At 42.4% G+C, this 24,745-nt stretch overlaps 1 protein-coding gene across 3 annotated transcripts in view; it reads left to right on the top strand.

The window, feature by feature from the left end:
- SLC14A2 (solute carrier family 14 member 2) overlaps nt 1-24,745 on the top strand; it is a 441,255-nt gene that overhangs the window by 20,582 nt on the left and 395,928 nt on the right. The gene's annotated exons all lie outside the window — the stretch shown is intronic.

Raw genomic sequence — 24,745 nt, 5'->3', positions numbered from 1 at the left:
GGGAAGGATGGGGGAGGGAAAGGTCCTCTTCAACAACCTGCAGGGTAACCAAAAGTCCAGACTGTCTCTCACAGGTTCCTCTGTTGAGCTCTTCCTGGCAGTGGGCAGCCTTTCACTTTCACCACACCTTTATGTAAAATGCCACCCTTCGCCACCTTTCTCATATGAAAGCACTCAGTATTCAGCACTCTGAGTTCAGACCCTTGATGTGTGCTTTGGGAGGCTGGAGGAAGACACCCCAGTGTACACAGCCCAGCTCAGTTGTTGCCTCACCCCTTCAGTACCCAGCATGTCTGTCATGTGACTGTCCATGGTCAGGCAGCCCATGAGCATGTGGCCCAGTCCACCTCTCCGGTGGTTTACATGGCTGAGAGCAGCCTTCACAGGCCAACTGGCCCTCCCAGCACATATATCCCATCACCATCATCACCACATCTCACAGGGAAGAAATCACAGAAACTACTGAGATCTGGTGTCCTCAGACCATCTCTGGTTTTTACCAAGACTATTTGGTTTGGCATGCACATTTTCCTATTCCTCTGTAATGTGCATTGTTACCCTAGAATTTTTCAGACAACAGACAAAGCATACATCTCCAATAAAAGAAGTTTAGGAAGGTGTGACTTGAACCAAATGTTCATTCATTTATCAATTTCTTCTCTTATAAACCTCTATGATGAGTTAGGCCCTACGGTAGGTCATGGGGACACACATGGATAGAATCCTGCCTTCCAGAGGATTGAAAGTCATGAGTTAATAACTAAGGAGTTAAATGTTGCAGGAAGATTCAGAATTTGAGAAGTGAGTAACAGATATAGCTCTCCTGAGAGTCAAGCCAGCATTCCCCCCCCCCATGTTATAGGTTTTTTATAAACTATATGCCTCCTACCCGCTGCCTTCTAACTCTTGCTTTCTTGGTGGATCAGGTGAAGGCCAACTGAGTTCTGCGACATCACTCCTCCACTTAGAAACCTTCTATAGCTCCCATCTACCTACACATTGAAACCTGAGTGCCTGTCATTGCCAGACCTTCATGTTTGCTTTGGACCTCTTTTTCCCACTTGTGTCTACATCTGTCACTCTACATGATGTCTTGCTTTGCATCCCTCCTGTGTGTCGTAAAAATATTTATGAAGAAAGGACAGCCTAAGTGCCTCTGAAGAGAAACAAAGTTAAGCTATGATTGGGCCATGAGTCCAGGAGGATTCTCCCTGGGTTCAGTTTCCTTGGGCTTGCTGGGTTGAGTTTTGTAAGTGTCTCATCCATCACCTTATTGCCTCCCAAGGATGTCTTTATGTTTCTGGGCTTACTCCCAAGTGCTCTTCGCTTTCCACCCCACCTTCTGTCCCCACCTAAAAGCATTTGCTAGTGGTCACAGTGCTTTTATGTAGAAAAGTGGAATCGTTTCTCATCTCCACACACTTTCCTGTGCTTTTTTTGGAGCAAGTGTTGACTTTAGAGCTACATGTCAGAAAAGTGAGAAATAAGTTCATTAAGAGATGCAGGCTTAATAGTAGATAAAGAAAAGCCACCTGAACTATTCATTGTCTAGACTGCTTATGGCCTTCTAAGCATTATCAGAGGTAATTTCTTCACACTATACCTCTAGCCAGAGTCAATTATTCTCCATGTTTGAAAAAAATTAAGTGCTGATTACTGAATTCCTTTACCTGCCCAATATTGTTAGATTATTCAAGAAGCCCAATGGAATGGTAGATGTAATCCTGGGCCAAGTATCTGGACCTTGGCCATCAAAAATCATTGCCTCGGAATAATCTCCAAAGTCGCTGTTGGAGTTGCCACGTGGGACAGCATCTCCTACTCTGTGAGGAATGATCAAATTTTGGAAGATGACCATTTCTCTCTGGCTATATATAGTCTTAGAGTATTCAAATGCTCTTTTTCAGTGGACTTACTTATTAAGCATCTTTGCTCATGCATAGATGGCATTCTATGACTAAAAACCTTCTAAAACTACAGATTTTAATCTAACTCCTTCATTTCACATTTGGGAAACTGAAACCCTGACTGATTAAGTATCTTCAAAAATATACAGAATTTTGGGGCCGTCCGAGTGGCGCGCTGGTTAAGAGCTGGCTTGGGATGCCATCTCTGAACAGCAGGACCCAGGTTCAGATCCCACATGAGGGCCAGTGATGCTCGCCCTCTACAGCTAAGATGGTGAACAACAGCTCAACCTGGAGTGGGGCTGCCATGAGTCGCTGGCGATGGCGTAGGCTGCAGTGAAGCTACAGTGGGCCGCCATAAGTACAGTGACTGGCTGGGAGCCAGCATGAGTGGCTGGCAGCTGGTGTGAGCTGCCAAGAGCCGCCATGAGTGTCTGTCCAGAGGCTGGCGACTGATCTGCCTCACCCGGGAAGAGTGCAATGATAATACCAACTTGGGCCAGTGAAACGGGGTCCTCCACAACTAGACTGAAGAACAAAAGGACAGCAACTTGTCTGTTCCCCTTCCCTGATTCCTCAATGCTGTCCCCCTCCCCCAATTCCCCAATAAAATCTTTTTAAAAATTTATATATATATACAGAATTTTGGAAGAAAATCTAAGGCAACAGTAATTATTTAACTGGGAGATGGACATTATAAATTAGTAATACTGTCCTTGTACCTATTTTCACTTGTCATTCCATTATTTTGACTTCCCTTCTGTGTTTGCAGCACAAATCAAGCATGATTGTCCCTGACCTTCCTTGGGGAACCAAGTTTTATTCCCTACTTCCTGTTGTGAAATTACCTGCCTAGAAGTCAACCCAGAGTTTTTGGAACCAAACTATATTTCTAATGGAATGAGCCTTTTATATAGCAATTCCTTGTCTTTATTATTTAGCTTTCCTTTTTGCATTTTAAAATGCATTTTTTTAAAAATCAAATGCCTTATTTGATCTTTACAACATCCCAGTGAGACAGATGAAGCAAGTGTTAGTAAGGCACATTATACATAGTAGCAAAATACCTGTAAAGGTAGAACTAATTTTTTTAACAAGAGAATTTCATTGTATAGGTGGGTGCAGAAAGTCACTTGGAACCTTTCAAATTTATCTCTTTCCTGAACAAACAGGTGGGCCCTCTTTATTAGAAAATGTGAGACGTAAAGTGAGTAAGCCTTTGCATCCTTTCAATACCCTGTAGTATTCTAGATAAAGAAGAGATGAGTAAGTTTGCATAGGTGCCAAGGGACCTGCTGGGAGGCAAGGGAGGCTCAGATTCTAAACATCCCCTTTTAGATCATCTATGATAGCTTGGGAAAAGTCAACTGATATTTGTTGGTGAGAAGCAACTTAAAACATTCTGGAACTATTTGGTCTCAACCAAAGGACCTGGAAGTCTTGGGGTAGAGAACCCAGAAATAGTGCTGCTGGGCATGGGCATTCAACCACTGACAGCTGTAATTAGGGAGTCCCACGTGAGGAGACCCACTGTGACCTATAACAGGATCTAGACCAGGGAAGACATCCTTTAAACCTTAAAAAGAACCCAGGGGACTGTGTGGTGTGGGACCCTTTTCCATGGCAGCACTTGTGGGAACAATAGAAACAAAGGCAGCTCAACTGGGGACCCATTAATGGACACATCGGGCTCCCAAGTTCTCTCTCCAGACATTTAGGATGAAGACCGGCTCAATGGCAGAAATTCTTGGATAATTAAAGAAGGAGATGCCTCAGGAGGTAGACATTAGAATCCCTGTTGATAATGAACATGCAGGATCTCCAGAAATATGCCTCTGATTACCTGTAGATGAGGTACAGATGAGGTGAGATGTAGGCTCTAGGTGAAGGTCAAGTGGCAGCCCAGGCTCCTAACCCTCTTTCCCAGCACATTGCTAGCTCGCCAGTTGGTACAGTGCACTCAGTTCACTTCTAATGACTCTGCCTTAACCACGCTCCCCATTTCTCATGCCTATGAGTGGAAATGTGACCTTGCAGTGGTGGCAAATCATAAATCCTGCCAAGCCTTTGTCCTGCTCATGGGTGGTTGGCTGTTTCTCATCTAATTTTTCATATTGTTAGGGACAGTTCTCGGAAACCATTAGATGTATCATCTTAAGGGCCCTTAAGCACAGCCCCGGAATGCTGAGAGCTCCCGACCTGCTTGGGAGTCTGGAGGTATAAGATGATTCTTCTTCCCCAGCCCCTTCCCTGACAGCGAGACCAGGGGCACCTTAAGATTTCAGCAGAGCCTGATGGGCCCCAGAGAGTGCATTGTCCTGGCTCCTGCAGACTTCCACTGTGGTTATTAGTATGCATGATAATGGCAGTTTAGTTCTTTTCCCTTGAATATAGCTTTTAAATGTGCTCTGTTGGCCTCTTGATGAAATAGCTTCATGCATATTAATGACATCTTTTATTTACTGAGCAGCACCATTAAGCACTTTGAAATACCAGATTCCACCCAAGGTCTCCTGGGAGACAAGCCAATATCTCTAGACTTACTGGATGAATGGGAAACTGAGGAAACAAAACAAAAAAACTCGGTAACTTTCTGAAAACAACACATATGCTATCTGGCTAGCAGGTGGTTATGGTCTTGATTGGGTAGCATAATGCTGGGCTTCTTGCATGTCCATTCATTCTTAAAACAGGCTTTTACTGAGCACTTGCTATGTATACAGCATAGTACAGGGCACGGAGTGCAGAGGAAGGTTGAATATAAAACTAATAATGCACACAAGAGGTACATGGAAGGACATACTCTGTTCAAAGAACAGCCAAGTCCCTGGTATCCTGAGAAAGAGGTCAGAGAAGAGAAAGCAATGTCTGAAAGGAAAACTGTCACCAGACTGTTGCAGAATTTGAGGGATCGCTACCCCAAAATGCCTGTGCTTCTTGACTCCATTTGCAAGAGTGCAGCCATTGGAAAAAAATGAGTTAGATAAAGGTGACTTGGAAATGATGCCATGATATAGCACAAATTGGGAAAACAATTCTGCAGAACTATGATTTCATGTTTATTAACTGTATGTGTATATGTTTATGGGATTATATGCATACATTATCCATGTAGACAAATAGATGAAGACAGGTAGATAAATAGACAGATGATAGAGAGGACATGAAAGAGAGAGAGAGAGAGAGAGAGAGAGAGAGAGAGAGAGAGAGAGCAAGAGAGAGAGAGAGCAAGAGAGGTAACTAAGAAAAATAGGAAGAATTTACATGCAATTAATAGCAATGGGAGGGGTGGGATGGAAAGGATCCCATTCTTATTTTTTATGTCACGTAATATTTTAAAAGTTAGTTTAGGAGTGACTTTGTATTTTAAAAGTGAAATGTCCAAAGCAAATACCTAAGAGGCATAGTCCCCAACCTCAAGGACCTTACAACCCAGAAGAATAGGCAAAGAAGCATTAATTACATGATCAGAAAGAATGAAACACTACTAGTCCTCGAGGACTGTTTTCTTGAAAAGGTGTGTATAAGATACAAAGGTCACATGTTGAAGAAAGTTATGTTGAAGAAAGTTTCCCACCAGGAATATTGATTAAGGACTTCATTCTTTTGTCTCTAGAGGGGTAACTACCAGCGAATTGCCTCTTTGGGCTCTGGGGTGGTTTCACTCAGCTCCACCCACCCAGGAGGAAACCACGAAGGCAGCCCTAGATCCCTCCAGGGTAGGAAAGTGTTGGACCTTCCCTTTCTAGGCCCTTTTTCCAATCCTACAACCACTGCCCATCTGTCTGGAAGGAGGACTATGGGTGAGTGAGGGCTGATCCAAGGGAAGATTTGGGTGGCTTCACTGACTTAAATTTTCCCTGGAACTCAAAACACTTCTTGACATGAGTCATGACCAAATCACCGGTAATGCAACAGAAATTAACTCTGTGTTGTGTGTGTATGCATCGCACAAGGGGACCCAAAGGTGGCAAACCTGTAGGTTGAGGGAGGGCAAATAAGCTGAAGCTCTGTGCATGTTGTGGGCTGTATACGAGTACTGGCTCCTGCTGCTGATGGAAATCCTACCCTCTGGGCAGAGACCCATGTCGTCTTAGTAAAAGTTCTAAGTAAAAATCCCATGCGGTGTGTAGGGAGGGCACAGAAGGCTACCTTATTCTGACAGGACAGCCTAGGATGGCTTCACTGGGGAGTAAACACGCTGATTATTAAAGGATTGGATTTTGATTAGCAGGGAAAGTAGGAAGGATATTCTAGGAGAAGAAATGCGGGAGAACCCAACATTCAAGTAGCAGCTAACACTTAAATGGCCCTTACTCTGCCAGATACTGTTCTATGTTTTTCATAGATATTGAATGAATTAATCTTTATAACAATCCAATGAGATAGGTACTACTATTATACCCATTTTGCAGGTGAGGAAGTTGAGGCACAGAAAAGTGGAGTGGTTTTCCTAAGGTCCCAAAGGAAGTAAATTGTACAACTGGGATTCAAACCAAGGGAATTTGGCTCTAGGGTCTAATTCTTGACCTCTCAGAATTTTTTAGTAAGAAGAGACATCATGGAGTCCAGGTAAAGTAGTGGTGGGGAACACTGAAGGTAAAAAAGTGCTGGTGCACAGAGCAGCTCCTCCCCAGAATGGCTGGAATAGAGGCAGTAACCTTCGAAGGTGAGATGGTGCTGTGATGTGGCTGCCCTTGGATGCTGAGGGAAGGTTCAGGACTGACTCTGAAGGAGTAGGAAGCCACTGGACATGTTTTTGGAAGAGCACTGACATCCTCTGATGGTTGTCTTAGAAAAACATCTCTAGAGAGGACAGGAGAGGTAAGGGACTGAAGACTCGGAGGCCAGTTCCACAGGAGATGCAGAGGGCCTGAATTAGAGTCATCTCAATTACAGGAGCCAGTGGCAGTTGAGGGTCCTCTGTAGAAAAGAAATGACTTTCCATTTGTTTCCACCTCACCGCTGGGTCCCTGGTAGGAAGCCAATGGTGAAGACTGAGGTGCCAGCCTGTAAACAGATGACAATCAACCAGCAGTAGCATTGTTTTCAAGCAGTTCCCTGGCCTACTTTAGGCCTCAATTGACTTATTGGATTTTGAAAACAACCTGCCTCATCAACACTCTCGCTTTCTCCAGCTTTGAAGTTAGAAAATGGTTCTATGTTCCACGTGTCTAAGGAAGTATTTCAGAGACTCTCATAGCCCAGCTGGTGCAGCTATGGCTTTTCCTAGTGCAGGTTCTGTGGGGAAGCATCTTGGACAGTTTGCTGGCAGGTGGGGGTTGGAGGGTTGGGGGCTGGGGGTGAGGAGTGGGGGCTAGGGGAGAGGGGAGGTGGCTTGGGGTGTTGGAAGCAGATGATGCCAGGCCCAGGCCCAGACCCAGTTTGCTCTGTTCCATTTGTAATGTCCTCACACTGTAAATTGCAGACATTATAGCCAGGCACTGTTTTTATGGCTTCCTTTCATCCTGAAATGTTCCCGTGCTACATTTTCATGTAACTTATGCACCTCGAATGTTGTAAAAACTGCCGTAAAAGTCAATATAAATGCAATAATGTCACGTCACTCAAAGGCAGCGGAGCAGCCCTTTTGAGCAAACAATTGGGAAACCAGAGGGAAAACTCAATTGCTCCATGTTGCAAATTGATTAAAGATATGAATCAGAAAATTAAAGGGCTTTTGGAGTTTAGGTTATTACTAACTGCTTTACTTTATGGAGCAATTACTTTGATTCTATCTTGAGTCCAGTAAAGTGACTGCCGGCATATGGCGAGATGGGGCCCTGTGTCTTTCTTATTAATGTGAATTACTCAAGATCAGGCTAAATGAATGCATATGTGCATCTTAGCCATGTGAGTTCATTTCTTAAGCACCATATTTAAAATTATAAAGAAATAATTTATAGCTAGGGTCACATCTCTGTTAGACTAAACCTACACATTCTTTTCATCAGCCAGGAGGACCAATCCTATTTTCAAAGAGCAAGAGGTTGCAATAGTCACCTGCATATTTAGTCTGTGTTTTTTTAAGCTATGCTGGAAGTGCACGGAGGCCTGGGGTATTTTCACCACGGGTTGATTTGTGCTACCACCAGGTTCGGACTGTTGGGTGCTGAAATGTCACCCGTGCTTGATTGTCTCAGTATGTAAAAGTCTGTCATTAGACAACCATTCCTTTAGAGCTTCAACCTTTTGGTACTAAGCTTCTTGTATAAGTATCATAGGATCAAATAAATTTGAGCACAGAGAAAAACCCTTAGCAATAATTAATATGGCTCTATGGGCCTTGGCAGCCAGGAAGCTAAGAGCTAAATTTAATATTCTATTGTAGTAATTACCCCATGCTGAATTCCTGACCTAGTGTGGGGCCAGGCACATTTAGTGGGTGCTCAGTGAAGGATGGCTGAGTGAAAGAATGAGAGATAATACTAAGAGTTACATTTATTATTGCTTCCTGTGAGTGAGAGTTTGCAGGTATGCTAAGTGCTTCTAAACATGGCTGTAATTAATTTTAACAATAGTCTTCTCAGCTATTTTCATGACCATTTTACAGATAAGGAAGTAGGCTCATAGAGGTAATGTGACTTGCCCATATTCTCCCAGCTTGTATTTGAAACCAGGTCTCTATGACCTCAGAACCGGCACTCCCAGCTACTGCCGGATCACAATAGGGGGTGGGGGAGAGGAAGGAGGGGAGGCGGGAGAAAAAAAGTAGGGTGCTCATAAAAGAACTAGGATTGCCCAGAGAGTTAGTTTGGAAACATGTGGCATATTACAATGGATATTAGCTGTCTCCTTATAGCAAGGGAAGTTTTCATATGAGTAGATCTTGATTATAAGTGGATTGAAAGTTCCAAGACATCTTTGGGGGAAATAGATCAGGAGTGTTGTTCAGCAGTAGAAGCACTGACCAAATGAGAATCAAGGAGGCTGGTGTGGGTAGTGCCCACCCAGTAGCATCTAAGAGACTTTATGCCATAGCATGGGCTTTGCCCATCAAAATTCTTTTGGCATCTGAATCTAAAACGATCAACTGTCACAATTCCTTTGTTCTGATCCCAGAACCAAGCAACCTCACCAGTCAACCCTCTGGTTTGTTTCTTGGCATGCCAGGTATGTCTGTCTACAGGCAAGAATGTGCTGGCTGTGCCCAATCTGATTGGCACAGGAGTTATGGTATTGGGGGTAAATTAATTAATGAGCAGTCTGACTTATGCAGCACCTCTGAGGTTAGCTGGAGACCGTTCCTGACTAGCCTATTCATTCTTGGGTGCTGACCAAGCGAGGTTTCTGAGTCTGCAAGCCTGAGAGGCTGATTCTGGACTGCGAAGTTCACAAGGTTAGGAAGACAAGCCTGGAAGTCTCTTCCTCCACACTCAGCTTCACCTTTATTCAACTTTTTACAAATTATTCTGTCTGCCTTCTTTTGTAATGACTATAAGTCTACTGGTCGCTATAGTCATGTGCCGTTTAACGACCGGGGATCCATTCTGAGAATTGCATCACTAGGCAATTTCATCGTTGTGTGAACACCATCGAGGGCACTCCCACAAGCCTACCTGGTCTAGTCCACTACACGCCTAGGCTATGTGGGATAGCCTATTGCTCTTAAGCTACAAGCCTGTACAGCATGTTACTGTACAAAACAACATGAGATTAAATCAAGCGCAAGAGAAAATGATGCAATCAAGAGACGTGGTAAACACGTGGTGTATGAGGCCGCTGCTGACGTGACACAACCTACTGTTTTACAGCAAACAATGTTTTTATAAGTAGGAAGAATATACTCTAAAATAATGATAAGAAGGTAGTATAGTAAATACATAAACTAGTAACAGTCGTTTATTTTCATTATCAAGTGTTAGGTACCGTGAGTAATTATATGTGCTATACTGTTATATGGCTGGCAGATTGGCAGGTTTGTTTACAACATGAGGCATGTGTCATGCTATGACATTACAATGGCTACAATGTCACTAGATGGTAAGAGTTTTTCAGCTCCATTATAATCCTATGGGACCACCATCGTATATGTGTCCTGTCTTTGACCGAAACACTATTATATGGCACATGACTGTATTTTCTCTGTTTGGCTTCAGATGTGCCTTATAAATAAGTTATTTCAAAGGCTTTTTGTTTTAAAAGCAAGTAGCTTTGAAATAAACATAAAGCTACAGATATGCCAATATGAGAAAAGCTCGAATCAGCAAGCTCATTGTTAGGGGAGAGGGATCATATAGCACCCTGCTGTGATCAGGGTCCTGAAGGAATGTGCAACAGAGGAGTTACAGAGGAAAAAGGCAGAAAAAAAACAGGAGAGACAGTGCCAAACACTGTCTCTAAAACTTTGCCAAAGGAAGACCCAATTGTCCTGCATCTATTTATTCATCCCATCCACCTACCCATCCATCCATTCATTCCTGCCAACTCACACTTGCGAAAAATCAGTCATGTGCCAGAAACTGTTGTGCCTGGGGACGTAGACAGCAGTTAATGGTGCTATTAACAAGGCAATTCAACTCTCTTCTTGCTAAACTTTTGATGCCATCACACAATTATATAAAGGGTATTTGAGGCACCCGACACATCTTCGCTCAGTGCCTCTCTCAAACTCCAGACACTCCTTACATCCTAGCCCTTCCTGAGTCTTCTCTTAGCAGGGGACCAAGGGAACTACAACAGGCAGAGGAATAAACTTCTAAGTGAATTTCCCAGCTTGGTGTAAAAAGTGTTGGTGCTTCAGGATCTGGGGATTCTTGGAGATCCTCAAATTAGCCCCTGATTGCCTGTGGGTAAGACCAGCTCTGAGAATGTAGCTCAAGATATTCCCCAGGCCCTTATGGCAACTAGCATCTAAGATCTCCACTGTGTCCTCCGTGCTGCAGTAACTGTACATTCTTGTCGCTTGTCACCCTCTCCAGGACCTTTCCCTTACCATTTCTTCCTCCGGCCCCATAATTGCCTCATCTCTTTAATTTACCAGAGCTTTGTGCAGGATAATTTCATCAAGGATGATCTCAGGAGAAACCAGCGCTGTTGGACATTTGGGAATTCAGGAAGCTTTTAGAGTGCCTTGTCTTCATGCGTCTGGATTGCTTGCACATTCTGACTTGGCCTTTACTTGGTGGCTGCTGAAGAAGTAGTTAGAGTAAAGGGGAGGTAGGAAGGTAGGTAGGTATAGTAGAGATGAAGGGGAGGGGTGTTTTCAGTAAATAGAGCTAGTTTGCCCTGTGAAAAGAGTCTTAGGGTAGAGAAGAGGTCATGTCCACAAAATTTAATTATCATTCCTTCATGAGCTACTTAGTCATTCATTCATCATCATCCACTCCTAATATCTTTTCATTCCTTTACTTATCAAGTTTTGTTGAACACCTCTTCTACTCAGCAATAAGCTGGAGGAGTTATCCAGCTCTCAGATTTGGTATATTTTATTTGAGAGCTTATACTCACATTTTGCTTTTAAAAACTAATTTTGTATTTTGTTTCTTACTTATTTTCAAAGTCAGTCATAACATTTCTACATAGATTATTATGGTATGGTGTTATAAACTGAATTGTGTCTCCCAAATTCATTTGTTGAGAGCCCTCTCTCCCAATGGGACTGAATTTGTAGACACGGGCTTTAAGAAGGTAATAAAGCTTAAATGAGGCCATAAGGGTGGGGTGCTAATTCAGTACGACTGGTGTCCTTATAAAAAAAGGAAAAAAAAAGGAAGACACCAGAAGTGCACTTATGCATAGAGAAAAGGTCATATGAGGACACAGGGAGAAGGTGGCCATCTACAAGCCACGGAGAGAGGCCTCAGGAGAAGTCAAACCTGCTGGCATCTTGATTTTGGACTCAGCCTCTGGAACTGTGAGAAATACCTTTCTTTGTGTAAGCTACCCAGTCTGTGCTATTTTATTTTGGCAGCCCAAGCAAACTAACACCTAGCATGTTCCTAGGTAATGAGAAAGATAATATTAAATAATACATATTTTATATAGCATATTGGTATTAGTACCTTACAGTAATATACAATCAAAAGTATTTCTATAGGATTACCTCATTTTGAACCTCTCACTCACGTCATAAAGTGGAAATAACTATTGCTACAATCCCCATTTTGCAGATGAGGGAGATGAGGCTCAACAGAGATAAGTGACTTGCTCAAGATGATCCAGTTAGAAGGAAAAGAAACTGGAGATTGAACTCTGCATCACAAAGGACGGCCTTACCTGCAGTGACAGGAAACAACATGTGATGCAACCCAAAAACGTTTTTCAGAACATCTGATTAACAGAATATCAAGTAAAATATACAGGTGTTTCCGATTCTGACCCCACTCCCTTCCCATTTAAGTAAGCCCCATATAAAGATCTGCATTCAAACACAAAGTAAATTCTAAGGCTACGTCAACATTGTAAGCAGAACTATCACTTCCATAAAGGGTTATCTAAACAGTGAACTCCCCCAGTTCGCTTAAAATTTGATTCTTTCTTTAGAAAGATTGATTTACATGTACTTTCCATAAATACATACATTGCATAAAAAGATATAACTGTACCAGAATCCAGCAAGCAGTGATGAAGAGATATGGATAAGGAGAGTAAGAACATATGTCCTCCTTGGATGGGTTGTGGAGGCCTGCAACCTGTGTCCTGAACACTCCAGTTGCTCGCTTCAGCTACTTACATGTATTAAGACTTAAATGTGAGCAAGGAATTTGCTTTACAAATACTTGTGCATTTCTCTGAGAAACAGGTACAACATTGTCTACCCTTCCTACCTACTTTCCTTCTTCTAGAAATCCTCCTCTTTCCTCTTTCTTTAATGAGTTCAAATAGGAGCAGCCATTTCTGAACAGATTCTCTCCTGAATAGGCCAAGGCCTATTAGAGAAACTCACTCCGGTGGCATCGGCTGGTTATTCTGGCCATGTGCACCTGACTTCCGGTAACCTGCTAAGAGCCTTTCCTAGGCATTTTTAAATTTGGAATACAAAAAAGGAGGAACTCTCCAGAGATGTGATATGAGGCACTAGAGTTACAAGCAACCTTGTAAAGAACAATTATAAAGAAGCCAATCTATGATGGGTGAGAATGGATCTATCTCCCACAGAAGCACAGATGAGAGAAGGAGAGAAAAAGGAAGGTGGTGGAATTATAATTCCTGATTCCAAGTATCCCTGAGCCGTTCCAGCAGCCAGGTGAGAAGAGATGTGTCCTTTGTGCCTAAACTAACTCAGGTTAGATTTACCCATTATGAATAAAAGGCCCTGTGATATTGTGATTTATTTTATTTTATTTATTTATTTATTTTAAAGATTTTATTGGGGAGTTGGGGGAGCGGAACAGTGTTGGGGAATTGGGGGAAGGGAACAGACAAGTTGCTGTCCTTTTGTTCTTCAGTCTAGTTGTGGAGGACGTTGCTTCACTGGCCCATGTTGGTATTATCATTGCGCTCTTCCCGGGTGAGGCAGATCGGTCACCGGCCATTGGACAACCACTCACAGCGGCTCTTGTTATTGTGATTTATCATAAGAAATATATACTTGGCCTGTTTCTGGTACAGAGCTCCTCAAACCCTTGGAATTTTCTAAGTGATAAGAGGGATAAAGGTGTCTTAATATCAATAACAAACCACTTTCAACCACACCACAGTTTATGTTAATAAGATAACTTTTGGAAGCACCGAAAAATGGGGGCTAGTTGCCAGGAGAACCAACCATGTGATGAAAGAGTTAAAATTTCAATCCCACTCCTCTGACCTCTGGGGAGGGGAAAAGGGCTGGAGGTTGAATCAATCACCAATGGCCAATGATTTAACAGCTCCTATGTAACGAAGTCCCCATAAAACCCAAAATAATGGGTTTCAGAGAGTTTCCAGGCTGGTGAACACATGGAGGTGCTGCAAAAGTGGTGTGCTTAGGGAGCTCGGAAGCTCTTTGCCCCTTCCCACATACCTTGCCCTTGTCCTGTGCGTTCCTTCTATCTGGCTATTCCTTAGTTATATCCTTTTATAATAAACTGGTAATCTAATAAATAGAATGTTGTCTGAGTTCTGTAAGCTGCTCTAGAAAATTAATCAAACCTGAAGAGAAGGTAATGGGAACCTCTAGTCTACAGCTGGCCCGTCATAAGTACAACCTGGACTTGTAATTGGTGTCTGAAGTTGGTGGGGTGGGCCGTCTTAGAGAACCGAGCCCTTAACCTGTGGGACCTGACACTATCTTCAAGTACATAGTGTCAGTATTGAATTAATTGCTTGGTAGTGTTAGAAAAAACACACCTTGGAGAGCCCTTTCTATCAATGAGATTCAGGGGGTAGGGGTGGGGACGTATATCAACTACTACCTTGAACAGATGGTAGCAGGCTGGCCTGAACTTGTGCCGTAAATGCTTAGCTGGCAGGGATCACTGCATAAGAAAAGAAGTGGGAAGATAGGGAAATGGCGAAAAGGAAACCATCCTCTTCCAGTTTGGCCAAGGATAAACTCTACCGTAGAGAGGAAAGCGCCTGCAACACAGAAAAAGGCCTTTTGCTATTGTCGAACCTGTTTTGTCCCACCAGAGCAAATACTGGATGCTTTGACTTGACTTTTATTTCTTCTCCTTGAGACTTCCTGAGGCCCCTGGAAGGCGCTAATCCCAGCAGAAAGACCCTGATCCCCTGGATCACAGAATTTGAACTTAGTGATTCTCATCCCAGGGCACTTGGCCTGTTCCCTCCAGAGATCGCAGCACTCAGAAGACCCCTTAACCACAGAATGAGGGACTGAAAAATTGGTTGAGCTTGTTCAAACAAAGTCTCAGTTTCCTGACAAGCAATTGAAACTTGGGGTTATGTGTTGAGGTAGACTTCAGACTCTTTTAATGGCATTCAGAGACATGGTTCTCCAACCAATTGGCATTCAGGAAATGTTCATCAGTTCTGACAGCCACAAGTTCCACCCTGGCCAATTTTAGCTCCTGTGACTGGAAATGACTTCGATGTTTGAAATTCTGTAAAATACAGGCTAGTTTTGAAATGGAGCCGCAGAACGACAATGGTATTCTGGCTTAGCTCTTAGGCAATTTAGGTCAAAATTCTCTCATTTCTGAATAAGGGAAAGCTTCCCTGAAAAGGGCTGATGATAAATTTTCAATAAATCTGCTGGGTGGCAGGAAATGAAAGGAGAATTTTTTAAATGATTTATGAACCTGAGTGAAATGATATTTTCATTGCTGTCCACTTTCCATAATTTTTCTCTTTTAAATTCCCTTTAGTGTCTTTTCAAGGAAATAGAAGAAAGGATCCAGCATCCTTTGGGGGGGGGGGTGCCTCCAAGATAGTCAGCACAGGACTGTATATATGCAGGTGCTCATACATGTATGCAAGTCACCTTCACTTGGGAGCAACTGGTAACCATTTATAAGTGTGTTTGCCTCAATATCAATAGAGGAGATTTTTTCCATAAGAACACTTTTGAGATAACAGTTTCCTTCTTTAAACTAGGGAGGGGAAGTAACTTTATTTAATTCATTTACTTATTTGTTTATGCATTCATTCGCTCACTCATTCACTCTTCTTTCATTCACTCTTCTTTTATTAACATATTTGACCTGGCTACACCCCTATGATCCCCTGGCAGGGACACCAGGGTTATAGTCACCACACCAGCCTCATTTCTCCTCTGCCCTGTGTGCACACGCAAGGGGTAGGGTGGCTTAGCTGTATGTGCGTACACATGTGCTTAATATTTATTGCGCCAATACTTGTTTGGATTTGTGCGAGTTGCCTTTCAAGTATTCCTTCTTTCAATTTTCTCAAAAATCCTTGAAGCGAATATTCTAACACTCATTTGAGATATAACTGGGCTCAGGGAGGTTAGGTGACTTGTCTGGGCATCAATGAGGCAGAGCTGAAGTGTGTAGCCTCCTGAAAACCAACCAACTGGCCTCTCTGGTCTTCATCTTCTCATAGGTCCAAAGAATGGTCTCTCTCCTTCCTTCCAGCTACAGCACTCCACAACAGTGACTTGCATAGCTAGTTCAGAAGATGATGTATTGCACACATCAGAGACCTTGACTAAATATAAAATAGGCCTAATAACCACCGGAGATAAAGAAGGATCCTCACGAAGGCCAGATCCTGGATTTGAAATTAAAGATAATGGAATGCAAACCCACATGCAGGAATTCACAGTGTGACTTACCAATAAGCCCTGGTAACTCCAATGAAGGTGTGGTCACTTTTTAAAGAAACAGGCAGGTAAAATCAGCAATCAGCATTTAAGCAGGTCCTCATGCTTATCAATGCAAATGTTTTTCTGCTCAGAGCAATAGCCCTGTTTGAACTTCATGTTTTAGATCAAAGATACCATTGACAGACACCCACACATTTGAGGGTACATTTTCATTAGTCCTCATTTGATTTTTAATCTTGCTTTTCTCTCATGACCACTTAAAAATGTTTCATTATCACATGTAGCCTAATTCTTTTCTCTCGTTTTTTTCCCCTTCTTTTCTAATCTCCCTTTTTTTCGCTCTCCTTCCTTTGCCCTAATTTTACCATTACTCTTGTTTTATCTTTCACCTTGAGCTTTTTTTCCTCCATCCTTCTAAGCTGTACTCATTTCCCCATCTTCCCATTTTCTAGATGTCCTTCCTATTTCTCTTGTCTCCAAAGTGCTAACGGGATAGATAGGGTTAGGTCAGGGCTTCCCATGGGAAACCCACTAGAAGGTGCTGATATGGGATTGATAAATGATCCAGGAGGTTAAAAGCGCTGATTCTCTGGTACTTATCCCAGAAACCTTGTCCTACCACTGAATCTTCTGGCTACTTGGTGTTTTGGCTCTGAGACATCTTGGTGGAGAAAAGAACTGTTATCTTTATAGGTCTCTTTCCCTGAACTGAAAGTCAGTTGTGAACATCATAGAAAACTTTGAAGGTGAGATGCCCGAGGCAAGTTAACTGGGAAAATGTGTAGGCCCCACCAGGAATAATATGTGCAGCTCTTCCGAGTCAGTGGAAGGCTGTAGAGAGAGGATTCATAGGGAAGCCCCAGGAGATTAAGAGAAACAAGTCGTCATCTCCTTTGGAGCTGTGGTTCCCATTCTGCTCTCTCCCCATCTTTCTGTCAGTCTCTCTCTCTGTCACACACGCATACGTCCTCCCCATTTATGCAGCTGTGTGCCAGCTTGAGTCTTAGTGGCGCAATCACCTCTATTCCCTAAAATGCAGACAGGTTGCACAACACTGACCTTGAATTCCAACTAGGCTTCTTTTCCAAAAAGGATGTCATTGTTGCTCTCATTACCATTTCCCGCAAAACTGTCAAGTTTGGTCAATTTGGGGCATCATGGGGTCAATTGTTTGGGGTTTCAGTGATGTCAGGGTACCCTCTCTGCATCTTCTCCTACCCTGGCTATGAACACCTCTGTGTCACAGACACCAAAACTCCCACCTGATTCTCATAGCATATCTCATCACCACTGATACATAAAAGGTGGGTGACTCTTGTTTGGTCTCATGGCTTGTCACTGTTATAGCTAGAGATACTGGAGAAATTGAGCTTTCTTATTTTTCTTCCAGAAAGACAAGTCAGATGGTGAGGGAGTAGTTATGGGAAGGGATGAAAAGTAAATAAATAGGCAGAAAAATGTAAAGAGGGAGAGAGAGGAGAGAGGAGAGGGAGGGAGGGAGGGAGGGAGAGAGGGGAGGGGAGAGGAGTAGGAAAGAGCGAGATCAAGTTGCAGAAATTACTGTGCCAGAAAGTGAGCTGCACTGATAGAATATTTTCTGGTGTCATCTTTGCTTTCCTGGTCTCCAGTTGGGTGATACTGGATAAGTCATTTAACCAATCTGAATGTCTACTTCTCTTTCTCCTGTTGCCTGTCATGTCATTCACCTTTTCCCTTTCCCTTAAATGTTGGTGTTTCACAGAATTCTGTCTTCATACAGCCTCTCTTCTCATCCTTCCAATTCTCAAATTCTCTCTGGTAGACCTTACCAATTCCTTTTGCTCCTGTTCTAACCTTTTTGATAAGAACCCATACACTGGGGCAGACAGTAAAATGTGCATGCACTGGCACAGAGTATACCTTTCAGGAATTTTTCCCTACTTATTAAAAATTGGGCTGCTGGAATAGACAAGGCTGGGTGTCATTTACATAAGCTACAGCAGGAATGATGGTTCCTGCATTTTTGCAATGTAGTGGATCAATACTTAAAGTGAATGTACAGGAGTGTCATATTAAACAATTGGAATCACCTAAATATCCATCAGGTAGGAAACTGGTTCACTAAAGTATGGTACTTTCATACCATGAAATAAAGTACAGACATTAAAAATGTTGCATTATAACCATACAAGTGGCTGAAATCATAAAGATCAAGACAGTATTGGTGAAAATGTGGAGAACTAGAACTCATATACACTGCTTGTGGGAATGGAAAATAGTACACACATGGTTCTGCAGTTTCTTAAAAAAAATAACCATACATCTACCATATGATTCTGATACTCTACTTGTCCAGCACTAAAGCGAATTTGGTTTCAGCAGGTCTGTGGCAGGGGCCTGGCATCTGAATTTTGACAAATCTCCCCATGTGCTTCTGTTGTACATTCTTGACAAACAGACGCTGTCCTTCACCTAAAGCTTGGATCATAGCACCTTGCATATTGTGGTTCAATAAATGCGTGCAGGGAAAGAATCAAAGACATATGGATATGGTGAGGGAAATTCAGGTTGGGGTCAAGACTTTGGGCCAAGTTTTGTCTCTGCCAGTGACTAGCCAATGACCCCAATACAATTGCTTACCATTTTAGGACTTCAGTTTTCTTTCTATGAACAAAGGGTGAGGAAGGCAGGTAGAGCAGCTACCTTTTCAATCTCTTCAGCTCTATCATTCTAGGAAGGAGTGTTTGTGATTCATAATATAAAAGATTACAAGATCATACACTGTGAAACCGGGTTGAGGAAACCTCATAGTTCAATCATAGACATTAGAGAAAAGTCTTACTCAGAGATTTTCCACTGTGCTGAAGGAGCTCAAACCATCCTTCCTGTCAGGAGAGGACTATTGCTTTGCAAATGCATTCTAATTCACAGGATGGATAATTTCCTAGATTGCCATAAAAGAAAACCACAGATTAGGTTGCTTAAAGAACAGAAATTTCTTTTCTTGTGATTGAGAAGGCTAGAAATCCAAGATCAAGGTGTCAGCAGGTTCAGTTTCTTCTGAGGCCAATCCCCTTGGTTTGGCCACCTTCTCCCTGTGTCTTCACCTGATCTTCCCTCTCTATGGGTTGTGTCCTAACTCCCTCTTCTTATAAGGACACCAGATATATTGGTTGAGGACCACTCAAATAACCTCATTTTAACTTAATCACCTCTTTAAAGATTCTGTCTTCAGAGGTATTGGGGGTTAGGGCTTCAACATATAAATTTGGGGAGAAAACAAATAAACCTCTACCAAGTAGGGATAAAATATGCAAAGGCAGCCTCCACCTAACTATGTGGGCAGAACCTCCCATGGTCTGGAGCTTGAAGTAACAGAGAAGCATTAGCTTATAGAACATTAATGTTATATGTTGAAGCCTGAACCCTCATTAAAATCGAATTTATATATTGTCACTTAAAATTTTATCTTGGTGCCAATATACTTATAGCATTTTTGGGATGGAATTCTTTTTACAGACAAGATAGCTCAATGGAGAGAGGGCAAAATGAATTAGAAAGGAGGATTAGCTACAAGTTTCCTCACATTGCATATTTAAATACAATATTTGAACATTTCTACACATAAGCTAAACTAAGGAGAGTCATTGAAAATGGGTGAGAGTGAGGTGGTCAGGTAACAAATCTGTGGTTGAGGAAATAAAAAAGGCTGAATTCTTTTACCACCTTGCACTGCATCAGGGTCTAATCCCTTCCTTTAATCCCAGATTCTCAGACACAAGTATCAGAACCATCTGGAGGACTTGTTAAAATCAGACTGTTGGGCCACACATCCAGAGTTCCTGCTTCCTCAGGTCCGAGTGTGTGGCCCAAAAATCTGCCCTGCTGATGAGTTTTCCAGTGACACTAATGCTGCTGGCTGGAGGGCCACACTTTGAGAACCTTCGCTCTGACACAGTATGATAAGAGAAGCATCCCCCTGGACTAGTATTGAGAGGCAGGAAAGAGCAAGTGTGGAGATGAGAGACACCATAGAAGGAAGACAGAATGCAGACCAAGAAGCAATTCAGAGAGATTCATGCATTTGGAGAAATGAGTAGATTACTTTTATATAATACTTAAAGTATTTGCTGCCTGAATTATGCTGGGTGCTTTGAAAACAGACATTCGTTATAACTTTTAAAAGTCAAATCACTGCAAAAAAAAAATCTTAATATGAAAGCACAGAATCCAGGCACTTTAAAATTTGGTGCACACGCATGTTTTTTCTATCAGCAGCTGTTAGAAGGATAATTAAGGATTAAATTTTCACTTAATCATTTTCAGATATGAATATACTGTCTCTCTTCCTCACCCCCACCCCAAGCCATTTGAAAAATGGAACTAAACCTCTAGCTCCAGGTCTTATCTGTAGAGAACAAATAGATTTACTTCAATTTTGTAAACTCATTAAAGTGATTTAAGAAATATTTGATTTAATTCCTATTTCCTAAATTAAATTTTCAAAATGAATAGTTTTCATCAGAGTTCTCATATGCCTGAATGGGGAAGAAAATCCTATTCCATGTCTAAAAGAAATTTGGCCAAATCTTATCTTATTTGATTCCAAGTCTTGTTGGAAATTTGTGGAAGTGGGTACTAGTGGGACATGAGGAGGTTTTGTACCAGGATCACAAAACTGGAACACTAGAAAGGACCCTGTAGGTCATACAGCCCCACAGCTTTATTCTACAGGTGGGAACTCCAAGGTCCTTGGAGAAACCCTTGGGCACAAGGTCACTAAGCCAGGCAGTGTATTTCCTGGGAGAATTACCCAGGTTGTCTTATGTAGAGCCCTGGTGCTGTTAGCTAGATACATTATCAAGTCCTTACTCTTCCTGTTTCAATTCAACATCCTGAGACTTTGGGGAGAGAAAGAAGAACAGGGAAGAGTTTGTAAGCAACTTGAAGACAGGCCCTGGCACATGTCAGTCACTCAGCATTTCCTGCACAGAGCCATTGACCCAACATGTAGTAGGCCGCACACCTATTTTAATCAACTAAGCTGAGATGCTTAAAATTTGGAAAAGGGCCCTCAGAGGAGGAGAAGAGAAATGCAAATATAAACCATCCAACTGCACAATTTGGCCAAGATTTTTGTTTCCATGTGCTGTGAAACACTAGACCTCAATGTTAATGTCTTGAAGGCCTGAAGGTAGCTGACTGGGTTTTGCTTTTTCTCCGGAAATAATCCACACCAGTTTGTCACTCCTTTTGAAGCAAGAAATGGCCCTATTTGAGGCTTCATTCTATCAGTCCAGGTGACAATATGGGCAGGGCCTGAGCTGTCTGCAGGAGTCTGGGTTTCAGTTCTGCTGAAGGCTGAGGTAGGCCAAGTTCTTGCTCTCCACGGCTGCCCCAAGGAAGCTGATGACTCTGGCAGGCGTGAGCCAGACCTTGCCAAACCATAGGGAAGGGCTTCCCACTGCTTCCCCAAGGCAGGCCTGGGCAGCAGCCCATGTTCCCATCGATTGATTCCAGCTGTGCCGTGCCATGCTGGCCAAGTCTCCTCCATTAGTGAAGGAAAAAGAGAGGTTCCTTAAAAGTGCCTGAAAAGGGGTACTCTCACCTCTGCTCATCCCCTTTGCTACCTTCGTCATTTTGTTGATTTCCTTCCTACTTTCGTTCCCCATTTCTTTCCTCCTCCCTCTTTTTCTCATTCCCTCTCCTCTTTTTATCTTTATGACTCTCTCCTTTCCATTTTCCCCTCGCACGGTACCACCCTTTCTCTTTTTCTGTGTATGTTTTTCAACTCTCCCCTTCTACCCGCCCGTCCCTTCTCCCTCTCCTTGGCACCCCTGGCTTATATCACCTCTAGCATCATACCAGAGCTAAGCTACAGTCGTCCTTTAAAATAAGAGATCTTGGTTTTGCACAGCTGCAAGCAGAATTGAGCAAGACGGTACTTAACAACATGGTCTTTTGTGGCCAAAAAGGAAGAGGGTGCTTGTGTGTGTTTAGCAGCTTTGTCAGGGCTTTCATTGTCCAGCATTCAAGAGCAGATCCTTAATTTGCTGGAGAATCACAGCCGAATAGTCAATTTGCTTTAAAAGACTCTTGATTTAAGCCTTCAGAGAGCTCTACCTCTGGCCGTGGTTTTGGAAAGTGATTGCCTGTCATCTCAAAATGTTAGAGTAAACAGCGGGTCTGCTCAACATCATATGTTTATTTTCCACAGTGGCATTTGCTAGGTCACGTGGTGGCCATTTAATTTCCACAACTGACATTCCACAGGTCTGAGATTTCATTCCTTTGGAAGAATTTCAAATACTTGTGGTTTTAACCAAGATGAAAAAATACATATATTTAAAAAAGAAACACATATGCCACCAACCCCCAAAATCCATTCGGTGGTGTACCTAGCAGAGTCTCATGGGCAGCTCCTCTGCCCTTCAGCTCTCAGATGCTTGTAGAAGCAGAGAGGGTAGGAAGGCTGAGATGCCTGGTTTTCAGAGATCTTATAAGAATAAGCCCTTCCAATGGACTCTAACCATTTTTTTCTTTTTTTTTTTAATTGGGGAATTGGGGAGGGGAACAGTGTGTGTTTTTAGTACCATCAGCTCCAAGTCAAGTGGTTGTCCTTCAGTCTTAGTTGTGGAGGACGCAAGCTCAGCTCCAAGTCCAGTTGCTGCTTTCAATCTAGTTGCGGGTGGCGGGGAAGAGAGGGGGGCGTAGCCCACCATCCCATGTGGGAGTTGAACCAGCAGCCTTGTTGTTAAGAGCATGTGCTCTCAGCTCAGCGGCAGCTCAGCTTGGGCACAGCTCACTGGTCCATGTGGGAATCAAACTGGCTACCCTGTTGCTCAGAGCTCGTGCTCTAACCAACTGAGCCACTCAGCTGGCCCTGGACTCTAACCTTTCACACTTGGGCATTTATTTCCTTTGATTCCTAACACCTGCTTTGGTTTCACCCACTGAATAATTGGGAGATGGTGCTACCCTGAGTTTCAGGACTCATTGTTCAGGAGGAGCCTGAACAGATGCCCACCCAACCCCCCTGGACTCTTGATTTTCCTTGATAAAGAGACTGGTGGTAACTTCTATCTAAAATTCCCTAGTTAGATTTCAGAGAGTAGAGAACAGATGCGTAAGTTCTTATTGAAAGATTTGGATAGTTGATCTCTCACTGGGACTTAAAATAAAGGAACATAAATAGTTAGATAAACTGTGACTGCTAAGGAATGAGGTGTCAAAGACAGGGCCAGACCGAAGCCACATCATGGAAAAAAATAAGATTACACCACCACCATTTCAATAACCCCTTCAAGCTCTTTGAATTCCAGTGGAACTTGGCACCTCTTTATGATCTTCCAGCATCCTAGAGAGCTAGCTTTAGGTGAGCTCTGCTGGGTTGAGAGTGGCTTTCTACCTCTGCCTCTCATTCTCTGTGACTTACAAGTCTATTGTCTCATTCCCTCTTAGTCTGTCCTCTGCTAGAGAACCAATGAACTCCATTGACTAAAGGCATCTTAAGTGGTCGTGCTCCTGTGTTGCTCCTCTGGTGTAATAATTTCATTTTAGCAAAGACCAAGTTACCAATGGTGAAACTATTAAGACAAACATTGGAAAGTTTAAATCCAACAGGAAACATTCTAGCACCAGTTGATGACTCAAATAAGAACCTACAGGTTAACAGCTTTTAATTCTCAAAGCTACTTTTCTTTACTATCTGGGGAAAGAAAGAGGAAAGGGTGAAATCACAAGTACAGAGCGAGTTAGGGCTTTGGGACATCAGCACTGGAAAGGCCCTTAATGAAAGGCCACCCAAATATCATGTATATACTTCAGTGTCCCTCAAAGCCTAGGGCTGTTGGTTTGTGGATCCCATGGTATGGCTATATATTCTTTTCCATGAACCAGTGTTAGTGTTGTTTTTAGATTATGTGCTTTAATGTGGAGAAATTATATTCGTTTATACAGCTAGAGACAATATCAGAAATGAAACTGCCATGTCCTCCTATCCTCACCTTCTTTCTGAGGCTTCTACCAATATTCTTCTAAAAGGCACATCTTCTAAAAAGGTGGCATGTGGTCAAGGTAAGTCTGTGCAGAAACTGGCAGTGGTAACACATTTTCAAAGAGATGGCAGGTGAACATTGAGCTAATCACAGCATCTGGACACATTAACCCTAAAATTGTCCTATCACATGGCAATTCGACTTATGAAATTAATTGTGGGAGATGAAGAGGTTTAGATAAATTCACACATAATAGACTGCATTAAGTAGTCTAGAAAGTTGATCCTTACTTTTGTGTTTGCCAGTGGATGAGGCATATGTATTCTTCAACACATTTGTTGTGGCCTTTTGTCATTTGTGAGACTGAGAATGATACAATTTTAAACTCACTCTCTTTCTGTCTTTAATAAAATTACAGGTTATAACTGTTGACCAGAGAGAAAAGTCAATATTTCAGTCATTTTTAATCTATCAAATAAAGAGCTAATAATTACATACAAATTTACAAACCATTTATTTGACAACTTAAAAAAAATCACTCACAATACCATTAATATTTCCAATTGACCTCCTTTTGCGATGCAATCCTTGACTGAGCTTAAAATATTTATAAATTAGATATTTCCCCCATTTTCTTTACTCCATTGGAGTAAGTTCCTTGACGTATGCTCTGTGGAGGAAGTCTAAGGTCACTG

The sequence above is a fragment of the Hipposideros armiger genome, unplaced genomic scaffold (assembly GCF_001890085.2).
Source record: "Hipposideros armiger isolate ML-2016 unplaced genomic scaffold, ASM189008v1 scaffold_189, whole genome shotgun sequence".
Taxonomy (NCBI): domain Eukaryota; kingdom Metazoa; phylum Chordata; class Mammalia; order Chiroptera; family Hipposideridae; genus Hipposideros; species Hipposideros armiger.
Note: the sequence above shows the minus strand (reverse complement) of the source record. Positions and strands in the feature narration are given on the sequence as shown.